The sequence below is a fragment of the Acinonyx jubatus genome, chromosome A1 (genome assembly GCF_027475565.1).
Source record: "Acinonyx jubatus isolate Ajub_Pintada_27869175 chromosome A1, VMU_Ajub_asm_v1.0, whole genome shotgun sequence".
NCBI classification, from domain to species: Eukaryota; Metazoa; Chordata; class Mammalia; order Carnivora; family Felidae; genus Acinonyx; species Acinonyx jubatus.
Window position 1 is genome coordinate 162021944 of NC_069380.1, and position 13243 is coordinate 162035186.

Here is a 13243-nt window from a genome sequence, read left to right on the forward strand (position 1 = left end):
GAAACAGATAATTTTGTTTTTTCCTTTTCCTGTTGCATTCTTTTTGATATTGTGGTTTATTTTTTTCTATCTGTATTGGGGGAGTGGTTAAAGAATAGACTTTATTAACACTTTGTGAATCAGAAAAGAGCCAGGGATCACCATGGTAGTTCTCGGTGCAGAGTCACAAGAGAAGTTGAGAAGAGGTAGTTACAAATCTTTTGAAACTTTTCAATTGCACAAGGAGGTACACTATGTTTTATCCATATGAACAATCGCCTAAAGTATATCTTTTTCACATATACAAGCTCCAAAATGTTTCTCTACACCAAGAGGTTGTCCATTTTTATATTTGTCCTAGGTGTGACCTATTAATGCTACTGATTACCTGAGTCTATGAAGATCTTGTTTTTGTTCTTTTATAATGTGTTTTTTAAAAAGTATTCACTTAAGTAAATTAAATTATGTATGTTTTTGCTTCTTTAGCTGTACAAATGTTTTAATGTAAATATATATAAGATTTAAATACTTATAAGCTAATAAGTATAATTCTTTTTCATTAAATAGGGACAGTAATCTACACTTAAGGGTTGAATTGATGTGTCTGTTAGAAAAAATATGTCAATAATTTAAATACATTTAGGAAATATACTGAACTAATATATATAGAAAGGTTATTTCAATTTAATGCAAGAAAGTAATTTAACCATTTATAATTAATAAAGCTTCCTATTTTGATGTTTCTATATGCTGAATTTTTATATATCATCTTTGGAAAGTATAGTAATTTTTCTTAAAAATTGATGAGGAACTCATGAATTGTATCCATGGAAAATCAGATACATTGTCCTTTGTAAGGACAGAGATGTGAAGGAATGTTTGTATGTCTTGTTTATATTAAAACACATCTTTTCTAAGGGGAATTTAACATATTTTATTAATATTGGCCCAGATTCTGTTGGTAGTCTGTCCATTAGAAAGACAGGTGAGAGATAATGGGTTCTCGTATTTTATTTTATTGTATTTTATTGTATTTTATTTTATTTATTTTATTTTTTTAAATGTTTATTTATTTTTGAAGGAGAGACAGAGTGTGAGTGGGGGAGGGGCAGAGAGAGACACACAGAATTTGAAGCAGGCTCCAGGCTCTGAGCTGTCAGCACAGAGCCTGATGTGGGACTTGAACTCACAAACTGCGAGATCATGATCTGAGCCGAAGTTGGGAGCTCAACCAACTGAGCCACGCAGGCGCTCCTATTTTATTTTATTTTTTGAAGTCTATTTTGTCTGATACAAGTATGGCTATTTTCTGTTTTTATTTTTAATTTTTATTTATTATTATTACTATTATTATTATTCATTTTTATTTAAATTCCAGTTAGTTAACATACAGTGTGATATTAGTTTCAGGAGTACAATATAGTAATTCCAGGTGTAGAGCTTACTTTAAAAAAAGGGGTTCTCTTCTTTTAGATGAATCTCCTATATTGCCTCATCCCAATATATCCTCTGAATCCAATTCCATTTATAAGAAATATAAATTGCTTTTCATTGTCTTCAAGGTAAATTCCAATTGTTTAACGTTCATGAACAAGCCCTTTTTAGTTAAATGACTCCATCTCCTACCATTGCCTCCCTCTTCATCCTCTATGATTTTATTTTGCAATTATACTGCTTAATAGAGCCCATGCTATTCTATGTCTCTATATGTTTTTACATGTATGAAAGGATTCTATGTGAGATGCCAACATAATGTAATTTGTCTGGAAAACTGGTGGAGTGGGCACTTTTCCTACATTGACAGAACTTTTAGAAGAGCTTATCCTGAGAGAAAAAGAAGGATGGGTGTGTTGTAATAAGTGAACCTTGGCCTCAGAAGGACAGAGCCAACCTCAAGTTTAGTATGGTGTCCATGACTTGTTCAGCTCCCTGTTGGGCACATGTCTGAATCCTATGGAGACTAAGTAGGAGAGAGATCTAGAAAAATCATAAAAAATGTGCTTTTTGCATCTTCTTTTTGAGTGGAATTCCTACTATGCTTTGCCATAGAACTCCCTAAAGCGTGGATTATATGAAGGTCCAATGATCGCCCCCAGAGAGCTGTGGTTGCCTGTGGTATGATATTCCCTTTATCTGTTGATGCCAAGGAAATGCTACTAGGAACATCCTTTTTTCATAGGTCTCTATAAGACACTTTCTTTGATCTCAGAAATATCTGGTTGTTGTGGTGTTGGTCTTGGAATTGGTAGGAACTGGATGTTCTGAATTAATAGATGGAGAAAATTTGGAAACTTTTGGATGTTTGGAAGTTCCAAACGTAATTATTTGGCATCCTAATCAATAGAATCTTGCTAAGTGAATGAATCTTATCTGATATACTCACCTCTGTTATTATATTAGTGGCTAAAATATGTTCCTTCCCCTACTATTTAAATTTTATCAAACTGTGAAATTTCTCTAGAAATAAAGTTCTTTAACGCAAAGACTTAACGACTTAACTCTATTATGATGGGATTTTAGTCTCTGTGGCAGGGTCGCAGATCTGATTTTTGATAAGGAGGAATTCTCCAGGTGTCCTCCCAAATCACACCTCCTAACTTCCTGTAGTGTCAGTCCTTCCACAACTGCCTGCAAATAAGTAAATTGCTCTGGGATCTAAGAGCTGATGGCTCTCTGAGGAGAAGGCCAGATAACTCCATTTTTGACTCGTCACTCACTTCACTGCTCCCATCTTCACATGAGAATCCTCACATTTATCACTCAAATCATGGAATATCACTGAGCAGGAAAAGATCAGTGGTGATGGTAGCTAGAAAAGCCAGTCCAAAGCACTCATCAAGAAAGATTTGCTTTTTATTATCTTTTTTGCTTTGGTTTATGATAACTCACAGAAGTGGGGAAAAAATCTTGGCATAATAACATTATGGGCTGACATCTACTAGTTTCATGCAGGATTTAGCTTTTTGCTGTGAAAGAAGTAATTGGTGCAAGAGAACTTGAGAGACCGGAAGCAGCTATTGCATCCCATTCAGGAATAATAGAGCTAGCTAAAATTAACCAGTGGGGTTTATAAACTCCAAACTTTCATCTGTTAAACCTAGATTAAATTGGACAGACCAAACACAGTCTTAACACTTGACCCATGTGCATGGAAGAGAGTTTAGATAGCATCAGATGAGCTAGGAATAAGAATGAGCATCCAAGGCTGTGAGCATCACTGTAGACAGAGCCGATTATTGGGATCTCTGTGTATTGTCTGTGTATTGCTGTGGTGAGGTCCAAAGTGAACCTTCCTTCATATCCTGTTAGGCCTGAGATACTGCCAGATACTTCCTGCCTCTTTAGTACATTTTTGTGGCCCAGTTGTCATATTTTTAAATAGATCCCAACAACCATGGATACTGTTCATGAAGAACAGTATTCTTTCTGTTTTAATGGCATTCAAATGTTTCCCTCTTTGAAACTGACCCAGTCTTATCACTCTGTATATGAGGCAACTGGAGAAGTTAAGCAGCTTTTGGTTCATGTTGGTTGCTAAGACCAGGAGCCAGGTCTTGACTGAGACAGACCAGAGCCAGGACTTTTGTCTGCCTCTCAGTCCACTCAACCTTTTTTTATAGGATGCATTTTTTAAATTAAAACCCAGAGTAAGTGGCTCCTTTTCTATCTGAGAATGGAAAAGATGTCTGAGATGCTCTTGGAAGTCATTAGAGTCTACCTCCCTGGCAAAGGGAAAAACAAAGCTAAGTCTGATCACTTACTTATAGGGCATTGAAAAATATAAAGCCTCAATGAAGACCATACTATAAGACATGGCCTATTATATATTTGTTTGAAAAAGAAAACAGTGACATTATTGACAAAGCACATAATGGCTATATTTAGCTGCAGTTTGGAAATTTGAGGACATTAAAATTTTTTTTTTTTTTTTTACAAATATTAAAGAGGAACCTACAAAGTGTCAGGTATTGTGTTAAGTGTTTAGGATGCAATGTCCATACTGCTTATGGATATGACTCCTGCCTTCATTGTACGTACTGTCTACAGGGGTATATAGACAAGTAAGTGGGTAAGGAAGGTGCAGTGTGAAAATGAGCATCATAGGGGAAGTATAAGGCATAGGTGAAGTACTTAGCAAGGGAACTACATTTAGACATGGGGAGTCTGAGAAGTTTTGCCAGTAGTAGTGACATTTAAGCTGCAAAGTCAAGGATGAAGAGAAGTTAATCCAGTGAAAATGGGAGTTGGATGGGGATGGGCACGCGTTGTAGATAGAGGGGCAGCATGTGGAAAGTTTCCAAATTAAAAGAAGAAATAATTTTTCAGGAGCTGAGAGAAGTTTGCTGAAGTATGCCGGCTACAAACTTTCCTGTGGTTATTTCAATGGTGAGTATACAATGTTATTTTTTTTCCCTAAGGGCACACATTATTTAGCAAATGAATACTTTTTCTAGACCTAGACATTTAGGAAACAATTTTGGCTCCCTTTTGTCTTCTGAAGAAGGGGCAGAATGTTAATCTCCAAACATACTGGTTGTTTATTATCTCTGCCTGATGTGTGTGTGTGTGTGTGTGTGTGAGTGAGTGTTGCCGGGAGGAAGGGCTACCATGCTTCTACATAACTTGCACTCTGTGGATCATGACAAATGGATACCTTCTGTTGTCCACCTACTGGCTGTTGTCCCTTGCAACATAGAATGCAGGCATTGTGGTCAAAAACTTTGTGTGACGAGTCATATACAACTGTTAACATGTTTCCACCTCCTGGCTCTCCTATACTTTATCTATTTTATAACTTTCTTGTTTGCATACAACACCTCAGAATCCTACTTTAAGTTTCTGAGAATTCTGCTCCTGGACAATTATACTTGACAATGGAAAGGGAATAAAACACACATTAAAAAATGATTGTAAGCAACTTATGCCTATCCAAAGCAAACTGGTGATGAAAAATTGTCCTGTGTATGTTTCTCTGTGCTGAAACAACTTGCTCCCTTCCGGCACAGCTGAGGCTTATATATTAGGTCATTCAATATTAAAGTGATTGTGAAGATTCCTAATTCACAAATATGCCCTAATAATGTATAGTAATTTTTAGCAATTATTTTCATCATTATTAATGATATTAATAGCTAAAATTTGTGTCATGTTACTATATATCAAATATTGAGCTAAGTGTTTCATGCTTATTATTTCATTTAATCTGCATAATGTTCTTATGAAGAAGGCATTATCCTTTTCTTTATCTTACAGTTAAAGAAATTGAAGGATAGAGAGGTTATATACGTTGCCCCAAATCACAGAACTAATATGTGGGAGGAAGAATTTGAAACTAGGCTGGCTGACTTCAAAGGTCACTTGTATACCAAATAGAGTCTGTGGCTGAAGATAGTGGCATCATAAAAGTTTGCAAAAAGAGAAAACTAGCAGCATGTGCAAGAAACTGGTTGGGTATGATGTTAATTTAAAGGATAAGTTTCCGTGGCATGATGGACTGTCTTCTTATGGGTATTTTCAGGATATTTATTAGGTTAAAATTAACTTGCAGTTCTTGTGGATGCTAATAAGCTGCCCTGTTTACCTTGAAGCTGAACTTTACAAATGGTATTGTACCTTCATAACCTTGACATTTATTAGGGTTTGAAAAGTGCTGCTCACTCCTTGAGAAAAGAGAGTAAATGTACTCTTAGAGTGCTTTGAAAAAAAATCATTGCTATATGTGTGAATTGTTTGAGTGGTTCTTTATGGTTTACCAAGCACTTTTGCATTATTTTCTTTTATTCTTATAGCTCTCTGAGAGAGAGAGGGAGAGAGAGAGAGAGAGAGAGAGAGAGAGAGAGAGAGAGAGAGAGAGAGTATTATTGCCTCCATTGTGCTGAAAAGGAAACTTATTATTGGTGAGTGAAGGATAAACCGGAACCAGAACATGAAACTCTACTCTTTTCCTTAAATACTTCTTTCCCTCTATATACCTATATATAGTTTGGAAGAAAAGTAGAGGAAATTTTGTAGGGAATAATATGTAAGAAGATAAAGTCAGCTCCCCGTAGGTAAGCTAGAATGTGACTGCCTCTTGGCTGCTTACCATTGCCAAAAATGACTTGGTTAATAACCTCACTGCAGACAATGAAATTCCCAATTACCACAACACATAAACGTGGCATATAGCTTCTTTGCTGGCACCTACTTTTATGTCATTAGAAGAAAGCGGGGTCTTCATGGATCTCAGTTCTTCCTCTTTCCCCAACCCTGATGCCACCAGGGAGGGAAGACAGATGTTTGTAGAGAGGGGCTTTTATAAACCTTAGGAAATCTCGGGAGCTCCTTCACTTTTTATGGAAGAAACTCATGGACTATGTGGCAAGGATTTAAAAAGATTTTGTTATTTTAGTAGATAGAGCTAAGGTATATTTTCTGTTTTAGAGCCCATTGTAGGGAGAAAACTCCATTCCAGTGATTTGCCAACATACTCAAATTGTTGCTAAAATTTGTATTCAAATAATGTACGTTTTTTAGAAAATGTAGGTCTTGGCCAAAATTTTCCATATTGAATTACAGAAATAAAAATGAGGCACGTGGCACAATAATTGAGTTGAGAGTGTAGATTTTGATAAAAAACAGGCAAGAACTGGACACGAAGACATGTTGAAGGAGACCTTGGTAGCAGTCCCAAGAAACAACAATGATAGCCTGAAGCAAGTATCTGAAGTGACCATTGTGCCTAGAGATTGTGGCAAATAGAAAAGGCAAAAATCAGTGTACGTCAGCTAATTGGATAATATCTTTTTTTGTTGTTGTTAGACATACTTTGTTTTTAATTTAATTTTTTTTTAAATTTACATCCAAATTAGTTAGCATATAGTGCAACAATGATTTCAGGAGTAGATTCCTTAATGCCCCTTACCCATTTAGTCCATCCCCCCTCCCCCACCCCCTCCAGTAACCTTCTGTTTGTTCTCCATATTTATGAGTCTCTTATGCTTTGTCCCCTCCCTGTTAAAACAGTATTAGCAGTAATTTTACAATGATCACATGTTCTGGGAACTTGGTGATCTTCAAATGTGATAAAAAATAATTTCCTCCGATTGAAGAAATACTTCATTGTTAGACAAGTACTTACAGTCAGAGGCTGGGTAGCAAAATTGTCCATTTTATTGGCCAAACCATCTAGTTTGATGCAGACCAGGAAAATACTATAACCCAAACAACTGGAAGAAAGTAAAATGACTCAGGGGCTGAGGGGCTGATTTAAGGCTCCTTTAGAAAGAGAGATTGAGGTCTACCCAGGGCAAAGGCTTCATGACTCTGGTGAGGACGTCAAGTCTCTCTGCTTCAGAGATGTAGGCCTTAATCAAATCTGTTATATCTGGGTTTAGCTCACCTCTAGTTTATATAGTTACCTTTAGTGATATCTATCATTGGTCTGCTGCAGACTAGCTCTATGACCTTGGTCTAATACTTAACCTCACTGGATCTTTTTCTATAGCTCAATCAATGTACTTCCCATTCTTTTTCATTCCTCACAGGGACGCCTGTGAACAAATAACATAGTAAATGTGAAGTTGTTTTGAATTTCTCGGAGGAAAGTCACATTTAATACTGGAAATTATTGCTATTATTAAAGTTTATTGAAGTTAATGATTATTATTAGAAGTTCATTGGGATAAACAACACTGCCAGTCAAAATTTGAGTAGCTCTTAGCTAAAAAATCAACAAGAGTTAAGCTTAAATGTTATGAGGGTTCTGCTGAAGTAGATAAATGTTTAGGTAAAAGACATTTTTTTTTCTAGGAAAAGCATTGAACGGTAGGTTTATTTAGGACCCACAAAAACATTTTCTTAGATTTTTTAAAATTGGAATTGGAAGGTGCTCAGGTACCAGGTAAAATCTATTCTGTTAGATGAGATTTACTCATTTCAGGGATGGCTGACTAGCTTCAGTTTTGTTTTCTGTTCCCTCCATACATCTTCTTTCCTCCTAGCCTCCTTCACACACAACTATGAAATAATTATAAAAGCAGTGCATTCAACAGCCTCAACTCAGCAACATACAGATATGTATTACTCATTTTTTTTTATGTTTTGTCAGCATTAATTTTCTGTTCCACTACCCACTGGTAAGACTGGGGAGTAGAGAACCTTGATATTTATAGTAGAAGTATCTCAGTACATTCAGATAATTTTCTTCAGGTCACATTCACTACTCACTGTGGTCAATGTCTACTTTCAGTGGAGGGGTAGGGCCCTGCATTCCGTTTCACCTGTATTTGCTAATGCCTAGGGTCTAGGTAAGGACTGACTGACATGTGAGGGACATGAATGATCTTTGTGAGGACTTTGGGTCACCTCTCTGATTGGCCATTGCCTCTTCTCCCTCTAACACTGGCTGCTTGATAAGATTTGATGCAGCTGGTCCCTAAGTTCTGGTTCCTTGGTATGACACTTGAACTAGGCATTGGTGACTAGGGGGCATTCTCTCTGCAGCCCCCTAACTTGAAGAATCTTATGGGGATGCTGCCACCTCTTTTTCCTCAAAACTCCTAAACAGATGGTCTTTGAGTTCCTCAGGTGATCACCTATCCTTGCCTGACATTATTTTTACAGCATGCTCTGAGCCCTCAGAAAGCCTCAGAGCCCCCACCATGGAGCTTCAGCTTAGGGAGAAATTCAAGAGAGTAATCTTTGCCCTATTCCCAACTGTTTGCAGGTCCTGGTGCTTAGCAAACAGCTAGCTGTAAAATCAGCTGCCTATGAGATATCTATGTACTCCCACAAAGGAGAGAAGAGAAAGGAGGAGTACAAGTGCTCTACAAATTCTCTCCTATCATCTATCCATGGATACCCCTTCTTTCCTACTACTAGGCTTTTAAAAATTTTTATTTATTTACTTTTTGTTGACAAAATTTTGGTTTCTTTGGAAACTCCTAATGCCAGGTAATTGGCATAAAAACCATTCCATTTCACATCCCTACATGATTCTTGAGTGGATCTGAATCTTTTATAAATTAGTTTAGAAGTTGTTTTTATTCATTCTCTTTAATTAGGCAAAACAAGACATAAATTTTTCATGGTAAATGAAATCTCTCTCCTATTATAAAAGATGCCAAGAGATAAAAATCTAGGCTAATGAGTTCCAAATTATGTATATGTGTGTGTGTGTTTTTCTCCCCATAAATCAGAAGTGCATACATTGTTTTCCCAGTTTTACTGATGTGGAAAATGAGTCTCAGAGTTGTCTACATATCTAATAAAAGGCAGAGGATATATTCAAGTTGAGATTTGGAAAACTTCAAATTCTGTATTCTTTCTGCTAGAGGAAACAACCCTTCAGCGATTCCACTTGGTAGGCCAGCATTTGAACCCTATTCCTAAGTGTGAGAATGGTCTTTTCTTTATGAGTCTTGGAAGGGGCATACCTGCTTCGCATTATAGAAAGTGAACATATTGGATGCCTTCTTCGCCTCCCTTGCAGCTAGGACAAGGACATGTGACCTAGGCACTTCCAAGTCAGATGTGATCCTCCTAGAATAGGGGGCACTTTGAGGAGTTCTGTCTGGTCAGCAGTAGCAGTGGCCTTGCTTGGTTGAATCTTAATGGTACCAGGGCATGACTGCCAGTGTCTGTGTATACTGTTGAGGGCTCGCAATGATGACAGTGCAAGCTGCAAAGTGCAGGATTTTGAGATGGTGATCGTGGGGTTCTGACCAGGTCAGTGGCCTCATCTGGGCATATTCTTGGCTGTCTATCTATGCATCTGTTTCCCCAACTTTTCCAATGGATCTGAGACCTACCTAATATTCTTTTCATAAATGTCTTCCTATTTAAATGAGCCAGGATTGGTCTTATTTATTTATTTATTTATTTATTTATTTATTTATTTATTCATTTATTTTCAGGTTCCAATCTATAGTCTTCTGAATCCTTTTTAGCCCAATTCTTCTGTGTTTGTTTTGTTTTTTTTTTTTTTTTTTTCTGGGTTTGAGGTCTATGGAGTTTATTACAGAGCTAGGTAGTATTTCTATTGGACACGTTTTGCAAAGTACTATCCATGGTTTCCTTAAAACTAAGGGTGATTATTAGGATATGAAGTGTATAATTGCCACAGCATACTAGGCAAAATGCAAGAGCATAAATGATTTTCCCCATAACTTAACAGGCATGGGCTTTGGAATTTGTGAAAGGGGAGCAAAATAAGCATTTCTTTAAAAAAAATTGTTTTTTTAACGTTTATTTATTTTTGAGACAGAGAGACACAGAGCATGAACAGGGGAGGGGCAGAGAGAGAGGGAGACACAGAATCTGAAACAGGCTCCAGGCTCTGAGCTGTCAGCACAGAGCCTGATGCGGGGCTTGAACTCACAGACTGCGAGATCATGACCTGAGCCGAAGTCGGATGCTTAACTGACCAAGCCACCCGGGCGCCCCCAAAATAAGCATTTCAAGTGATTAATTTTATGAAGTGAAGCCCTTCAGTTGCCATCTGCCTAGCCTCATCCACTCAGTTCAAGAGTTAATGCACATGGGAGCACCTGGGTATTTAAGTCAGTTAAGCATCAACTCTTGATTTTGGCTCAGGTCGTGATCTCATGATTCCTGAGTTGGAGCCCCATGCTGGGCTCTGTGCTGACAGTGCAGAGCCTGCTTGGAATTCTCTTCTCTCCCTCTCTCTCTGCCCCTCCCTTGTGCACGCTCTCTCTCTCCCATGAAATAAATAAATAAACTTAAAAAAAAATAAAAACAGAGGCACCTGGGTGGCTCAGTCGGTTGAGTGTCCAACTTCGGCTCAGGTCATGATCTCACAGCTTGTGAGTTTAAGCCCTGCCTCGGGCTCTGTGCTGATAGCTCAGAGCCTGGAGCCTGCTTCGGATTCTGTGTCTCCCTCTCTCTCTGCCTCTAACCCATTCGCATTCTGTCTCTCTCTTTCTCTCTCTCAAAAATAAATAAACATTAATAAAAAATTTAAAAATAAAAAATAACTAAAAAAAGGCTTAACACACATGAAGCCCCTTCTACTCTGTCCACCATTCCCTTTCCTGCCATTCTTTATTACTTTATGTACTCTCTCTTTTTTGGTAAGCCTACTCCAAACACACATCTATACATGGAATAGATTCAGTGGCTCCTCAAGAGTGGATACTGTGTCTCAGTATCCATACTGTGCATGTTTCTCTCCAAAATCCAGGCTGATGCCTGGAACAGAGTTGGCAATCAGTGAATATTTATTTGAAGGAAACAGTAAGCACTGTAAATTCTGGTATGGTTAATTTCTTTCCAATTTAACCCTTTCTTAAGTTAAATTTTCAAAAGAGATTCCTCTACATGATTTATTTAATTCTTCATTAAACTTCCATGATTTGTTTGGCTTCTTCCAAAACCTCTAGCTCTGTCTTAACTCCATCCTTTCCATATTCTCTCCCACAACCACCCCCTCCACGTAAACCCACATATAACCAGCGTGCCCTACACAACAAGGTGGCCCAGGGGTCATGGCTATATTCTTTTAACTTTAAAAATCTCCTCTGAAAAACCCTGGTATTAATAGCAGCACATTTTAAAGTACCTTGTATGTTTACTTTCCCTGGCCCCACTTCACTGCTGCCACTTTCAACCCATTAAGACTTAGGAAAAGGGTTTTGATTGCTTAGTGACACATGATTATGTTCAGCATTTTAAATATAATTTGGGGAAGAGAGGAATTTAGATTGGGCTTAGACATGCCTTTAACTTTATATGTTTAGAGCCTACGTCCCAAAGTTCTCTGGTACAGTCATTATCCTAGTCTATAGTGTAAAACTCTATTTGTGTTATCTGTCTCAGAATTCTGAATTTCATGCTGTGAAATATGGGGTTCCATTTTGTAACACTCCCTTTCTAGAACCTACTCTTTATTTTCAAAGAGAACAAGGATTATAGTGGAAGAAAAGAATGAGGATAATAATGGCTCCATTTTTACAAGCACCCTGTCAGGTTTTTGTGATGTAACCTTCGTCAATTTAAGTAAAGGCAGGTGAGAAAGACCCAGGGGCTCCAGCCACACAAGGCTGCCCTACATGTCCCTACTGTTCCATCTAACCCTAACTCTCTCCCAGTCTTTTCAAAAGGAGAAAAGAAAAGGACATGAATAGTTCCTGTCTGTTGTACTACAAACTGGATAGAATATATCAAAGAGGAAATTACACGTCTGGGATTTGGAAAACATTCATTAGGACTGATCATAGAGCAAATTGACATGGACCGGTGCAATGTGCTGGCCTTATAGTAGATTTAAATATATAGAACAAAGGCAAGGACAGGCAGTGTCTTAACCTTGATTTTCGGTCAATTTCTTTAAATATCTTTTTAACATTTCTACTGTATTTCGGGCATAAAAAGTACTGAGATCTGTTTCTAAAAAGAAACTATGTTAAATGTCACATTGTATAAACATACCTTTGGAGGCATTTACAGTTTAGTCAGGGAAGAGGCATGGAAGAGGCATGGAAGAAATATGACAAATTATAATACTATGTAAGATTTAATAGTGACTACTGTATAGTGATTAATTACCTTGTGCCTTAAACTGTTCTAAATACTATACTAATAGGACCTCTTTTTAATCTTCATAACAACCTTATTATTAATCTGCATTTTACAAAGAAACTGAGACACAGAGAGGTGGCCCAAGGCCACACAGAAAGTGAATGGTGGAACATAATTCAAACCCAGACAGTCTGGCTGGAGAGCCTGTGTGCATGTTTTAGACAGTAATAAGAGGTGACATAAGGCAGTACATGTTAAATGAATGTATATTTCAGAGGTTGCAAGATGGTGGGTTGGGCTAAACCTGTTCCTTAAGTGTTTGGGTCACACTCAGTTTTGCCTGCATGTTGTTTTGAAAAGTTTGTGTGTATTTTTAAAAATTTTAAATTAATTTCCAGTATTTAAAAAGTGAGGGATTTTACATACATATTCAGATTCTGGCTTTTCCCGATAATTCAGATGGTATGGATATCCTCTACCCACATTCTTATGAAGAAACATGGTCTGCAACTGAGTAGCTGCTGTTCAGTTTAAAAGAGACATTCCTTGGGGTGCCTGGATGGCTCAGTTAGTTAAGCATCCCACTTTGGGTCAGGTCATGATCTTACTGTTCATGGGTTCAAGCCCCACATTGGGCTCTGTGCTGACACCTCAGAGTCTGGAGCCTGCTTTGGATTCTGTGTCTCCCTGTCTCTCTGTCCCTCCCCTGCCCACACTGTCTCTCAAAAATAAATATTTAAAAAAA

General features: G+C 37.6%; 1 long non-coding RNA gene across 1 annotated transcript in view; it reads left to right on the forward strand.

Moving 5' to 3' along the window:
* The window catches only part of LOC128316313 (uncharacterized), a 132196-nt gene that overhangs the window by 86194 nt on the left and 32759 nt on the right, over positions 1 to 13243 (forward strand). The window contains exon 2 of the long non-coding RNA XR_008299992.1: positions 4306 to 4365. This is a non-coding gene — a long non-coding RNA (uncharacterized LOC128316313). The remainder of the gene's footprint in view (positions 1 to 4305; positions 4366 to 13243) is intronic.